The sequence below is a fragment of the Trichosurus vulpecula genome, chromosome 7 (assembly GCF_011100635.1).
Source record: "Trichosurus vulpecula isolate mTriVul1 chromosome 7, mTriVul1.pri, whole genome shotgun sequence".
NCBI classification, from domain to species: domain Eukaryota; kingdom Metazoa; phylum Chordata; class Mammalia; order Diprotodontia; family Phalangeridae; genus Trichosurus; species Trichosurus vulpecula.
Window position 1 is genome coordinate 274,660,439 of NC_050579.1, and position 6,000 is coordinate 274,666,438.

A 6,000-nucleotide genomic window follows, 5' to 3' on the forward strand; every position below is an offset into this window, starting at 1 on the left:
CTTGTGCTCGTCATTACCATCACCAGCGTCACTTGGATTGTCAAAGCCGGAAGGCATCTCAGAGGCCAGTTAGTCCAGCCCCTTCATTACGTCTTGTCCAAGCTCTCGAAGAACCGGGACCAGAGCCCAAAGCTTCTACCTACCCCAGTTCGAGGGCCGTCTCCACTACATCGCTCCCAAGCATCACAGCCGGGCTCACAGCCACGCAAATGACGGCCCCTCTCTCTGTCACGCTAATGCCTAATCACAATGACTGGATTTAGAATCCGAAGGCTCTGTTTGCTACTTGCTGTGTTTGTGAACTTGGGCAAACGACTTAATCTCTCTGGGGCTCAGAGTCCCTTCCCATTGTAGGAAGAGGGTTGATCCTGGAGTAAGAGGACAAGGTTCAAATCCCACCTCTAATTCTTAATCACTTAACCTCCCCAAGCCTCAGTATCCCTACCAAAAAATGAGGGAGTTGGACTAGACGACCTTTGAGTTTCTAATTCTAGATCTGTGATCCTGTCTGCCCACGAGTCTATATAACAGATACGAGATGAAGCCCAAGGCTGTGGTACCAGTGGAAAGAAATGCAGGCAGACTTCGCTTCCCACAGCTTTCAACGCTGCACCTTGGACTGGGGCCAAAATACCAATCTCTGGGTTCATTTGCCTAGCCCTTAGTCACTGAATGGGCGTTGGCTCAGATATACCAAGATCTGGGAAACAATCCCTATTTAGAAAGGCCAAGGTCACCTGGGCAACACCGACAGTCATCCTAACTTTCGTCCTGCCACTGGACTCCAGTGACCAGAGGAGCGAGGCTGACTCTTTGCACAATGGCGCACAAGCCAAGACGTCGCTCTCACGATGTCTTAGCTCCTCTTCAAAAACCAACAACAGTGACAAAAGTGGATTGGGGCACCCCATGGGGCATGAACCTATGCAGGAATTCCCACTAAGCCAATACAGACTGGACTTGCCCCAGATAAAATTGTGGAGCAGGCTAATGCTGGCCTGCTTTTTCTTTCTCTCGTCTCTGATTCGTTCTATCTACATCCGCTTCTTTGGATCTTTTCAGTGGTGTGCTGAACTGGACTGGCGTGCAGACTCAGGAGAGCCAATCGTTCAATTGTCAGTGTGGGCATTGACACTTCAAAATCAGCAAAGCCACACATTGAGGCTTCATTTATTGTTTTCTTGAGGGTCAAGACTTAAGAAAGTGATGAGGAAAATGTTAATAATTCACATTAAACTTAAAAATGAGCCGTGGGTATATTTTTTTTGGTAGAGCCAGTTGTAAAACATTTAATAGCACATTCCAGGGCCTATCTTGCTCTTATCTCAGGTTCTAACTAATCCCAGCTGAGGAACCTTCCTCACAGGCACTTCATGGAATCAGTCCTATGACTTGGATGAAAAGTTAAAGACCACTCCATCCCATCTTCTGCCTCCAAAAGAATCCCTTTTTAGCATCTTTGATGGATAGCTATTTGGTTTCTTTTAACAAAGAGAGGGCAATGGATTTAGAATTTCAAGCCACGAGTTCAAATCCCCACCGGTCACTCACTATGGCATGGTGCAAACCTTGCTGGGCCTCATTTTCTTCAACCACTGAAAGAAGTAATTGGATGACATCATCTCTATAGACTCTTCCAGCTCTAAGTCAATGATTCTGCATTCTAAGTTCAGTCAGAAGACCTGGGTTCAAATCTTGCCTTAGATACTGACTTGCTGTATGGCATTGGTCAAGTCACTTAACCTTTCTTGGGCCTTATTTCCTCTTCTGTAAAATGGGTATGATAATATTGGTAACTACCTACCTCCCGTGACCCCTGTGAGGAAAACTTTGTGAACCTGAGTGCCGTGTAAACGTGAGCTGTTACTGTCATGTTAGAGAAATATTTAGCAAATGACATCAACATAAAGTCTGTGACAAAAATCAGAACGAAACACTATGCTTAAAAGGAGCAAATCCAGCCTCACAGGGAAAGGGGAGGGAAGACAACACGCATTAATTAGGCACCTACTGTATACCCTTCACTGCGCTAAGCTAGGGCTCATTGGAAGTCCTGCGACTGCTTAGTTTAGTGCCGAACCCCCACGGCTCCTGTGAGACTTTTAATGATGGGGAGCTCGCCATCTGACCAAGTGACCAAGCAATATGGAACAAAGGCACCACGTTTAAGGAGGGCTGGGAGAGGCTTAGGATGGAGAAATTGCTGCCGAGGTTCAAAGTCAAGGGTGCTTGCACAGCGTGAACCACACTCAGCTGACTTGACTGATGCTTTGACAGCAAGGGGAAGTCGAGTAGAACCTAAGGACCCTTTCTCAGAATAATGCCTTTAAAGGCATAAAATACATAGCATTGCAAGAGAAACCAATTCTATCAAAATATATTTATTAAAACATCAAAAATAATAATTTTAGGGCAGCTAGGTGGCACAGTGAGTAGAGTACCAGCCCTGGAGTCAGGAGGACCTGAATTCAAATACGGCCTCGGACACTTGACACACACACTAGCTGTGTAACCTTGGGCAAGTCACTTAATCCCAATTGCCCTGCCTTCCCCCCTCCAAAATAAAAATAATAATTTTTTAAAAGGTTCTCAGATCCCAAGTTAAGAACCTTTTTACTTAGAAATGCCTTTCTTTTGCAAGGTGCCTTTTATCTAAGTTTTGTTGCTCAGTCACTTTAGCTGTGACCTCGTCTGGAGTTTGCTTGGCAAACATCCTGGTAGGTTTCTTGTGCGTACCCATTTAAATGCATGTTTTCTCCACCATCAGAGCATAAGTCCTCAAGGGCAGAAGCTAGTTTTGCTTTTTCTTTGTATGCCCAGCACTTAGAACGGTGCCTGGCGCACAGTAAGTGTTTAAGAAATGTTTGTTGATTGATTGACAATGGTCAGAAAATTCTTCCTCACGTTGAACTGAAACATGACTCCCTGTTACTCCCACGCGTCGGCCTTATTTCTACATTCTCCAGCCATACAGAAAAGTCTCATCCTTTTTTCCACATTACAACCTTTGAAATGGGTTGAAGTCATACAGCTCTTATGTCCTTCTGCCCTCAAGTCCCCACAAACCCAGGCCCTCTGACTCCAAATTCAACATTGCTTCCACATTCCAGTTGACGAGCACGTTATAAACCTTCAAAGCTTTTGTTATTGTGATTATGCATCCCCCCAACACACACACACACACACACACACACACACACACACACACTCTCACACTCTCACACACATGCACACACAATCAGAAAAGAATGTTGCGTCATTACAAAAGAATAAGCATGGCCGCAAAGAAGACACCACCCCTCATCATTGCACATGGTGTCAGATATTTTCAATGTATATTGATTGGTTTGGGTGATTTTTTTTCTTTTTTCTTCTTAAAATATTCTCCACTAGAACCCGGAGAACGCTGTACACAGTAACAGCAACATTGTGTGATGACCCGCTTTGTTAGACTCAGTTCTTCTGAGCAATGCAAGAATCTAAGACAACTCCAAAAGGCTCATGATGGAAAATGCCATCCACATCCAGGGAAAGAGCTACGGAGTCTGAATGCAGAGCGAAGCAGACTCTTTTCTCATTTTTTTTCTCGTTCATGTTTGTTCTGATTCTTCTTTCACAACATGACTAGTGTGGAAATACATTTGATATCATCATACATGTAGAGCCTATGTCAGATTGCATGCCGTCTTGGGGAGAGGGGGCAAAAGGAGGGAAGAGGGGAAAATTTAGAACTCAAAATCTTATAAAAGCAAATGTTGAAAACTAAGAATCAATTAATTAAAAAGCAAAAAACTATTCTCTGCTATATGGAATAGCTCTCTGCAAAAGGGTAGAAGAGAGATACAGGGGGGAAAGCAAGGTGACATAAAAACAAAAGCTATAAATAAAGTCTATTAAAGTTGCTTCTATAAAATATTTTTTTAAAAAATCATGGAATCTCAGAGGTAAAAGGAAATTCTGGTTCAACCCATAACTGATTGAAAATTCCTTCTGCAAAGCCTAAACTCCCTTAAAGATCTCCACCAACTAACTGACCCACCACCCAGACATTTACTATCTCCCATGCAGATCATTTCAACTGCAAAGAGTTTTCCCTTTCCCAGGTAATGTAAAGAAAGAGATCTTAAATTTTTCACATGTCCTTTCCTGGATCAGCCCTAGGACAATTATCTCATACTAGCAAAGGAGTTCTACCTGGTTGGTCCCTTCCATGCCCCATTCTCTACACTGCCATAGGCCTATAACCTTGAGAACGTCATTCTCTCTCTCTCTCTCTCTCTCTCTCTCTCTCTCTCTCTCTCTCTCTCTCTCTCTCTCTCTCTTTCCCCCCCCCAACCCTTTTCTCTGTGTGCTTCTCTTTGTCTCTGTCACTCTCTGTGTCTCTGTCTCTCTCTATTTCTCTATCTCTCTCTCCCCCTTCTCTCCCCCAACAGAAGGCCCCATACGTATTACTAGCACAATGTCCAACTCTAGTCCACACTAGAGGCAATGTGGTACAGTGTAAAGATTATGTGTTCTGGATTCAAAGGACCTGGGTTCAAATCCTCTGATACAACCTGTGTGACTTTGGGCAGGTCTCTCTGGACCTTGGGGCAGTTAGGTGGTACAGTGGATAGAGTGCTAGGCAAGGAGTTAGGAAGATCAGGGTTCAAATTCAGTCTCAGACACTTCCTAGATGTGTGACCCTGGTCAAGTCACTTCTCCCTGTTGGCCTCAGTTGGCCTCATCTATCAAATGAGCTGGAGAAGGAAATGGCAAACCACTCCAGTATTTCGTCCAAGAAAACCTCAAACGGGTTCACAAGGAGTCAGACACAAATGAGAATGATTGAACAACAACCTTCAACTTCAGTTTTCTCATCTGTAAAGTGAGGGGGGTGGCCTCTAACCACAGATCTATATCCTATGTTTCAGAAAACCCCAAATATCACAACAAAATCCAGTCCCAGGAGACCAGTGTGGCACACTAGAAAGAAACTTAGATTTTGAGTCAAAAGACCTGGGTCCAAATCCCAGCTCTAATTTATTAGTTTCCTAGTTTGGTGACTTTGAACAAGTCTCTTCTCCTCTATGGAGGAAACTCTGCCAGAATAAACTCTCTGGGCTTCAGTTTCCTGCTTTGTGAAAAGAGCCTGGACCAGATTAATTTCCCTGCTCCCCTCTGGTTCTAAATCCCATGAGCCTATGGTCCCCAAACTGAGCTTACCGGGCAAGCTGTGGGTCTGTGCGGCGCGTGGACGTGTGTGTTCAGCGGGGCAGCTCTCTCCTCCGGAGCTTCGATACGATCAGGTGAGGGTTCCACGGTGCCAACTTTTATATAAGAAGTTACTGCAGACCTGAGATAGGAATCTATTTATAGAGTCACGTTTATAGGTGACTCTATCCACGGACAGGTGATTCTTAAGCTTGTTTGAGAACACAGTTTCGCTTCATAATTTCCTCATTTTGACTTCCTCATTGCCTTCCAATCAGATAGAGAACTAGTTTACCAAGTGGGAAACAATCCCGTGTCTGGATGTGAAATGAAGGACAGTCACTTAGCAGTCAACAAACGCTTCTTGGAAACACATTTAGGAGCAAGAAACAGAGGGGATTTTTGCTCACGACGAATATATGTAGTCCATTATCAAAACTCCAGAGCAGAAATGACCACAGCAGGACCTGCGGCCTCCAGGCCACATGTGGCCCTCTAGGTCCTCGAGTGCAGCCCTTTGACTGAATCCAAACTTCACAGAACAAATCCCCTTAATAAAAGAATTTGTTCTGTAACACTTGGACTCCGTCCAAAGGCCACACCCGAGGACCTAGAAGGCCACATATGGCTTTGAGGCTGCAGGCTCTGCATTCCTGGACCTGCTGAAAGCTGGATATCGTTCATAGAGCGCTGGTTTGGGAGTAGGATCACACCTCTTCCCTGCTGTGTGGTGCAGTGGCTAGAACACCCACCCTAGAGCCTCAGACATTTAATGGCTGTGTCACCCTAAGCCAGTCACTTAACCCT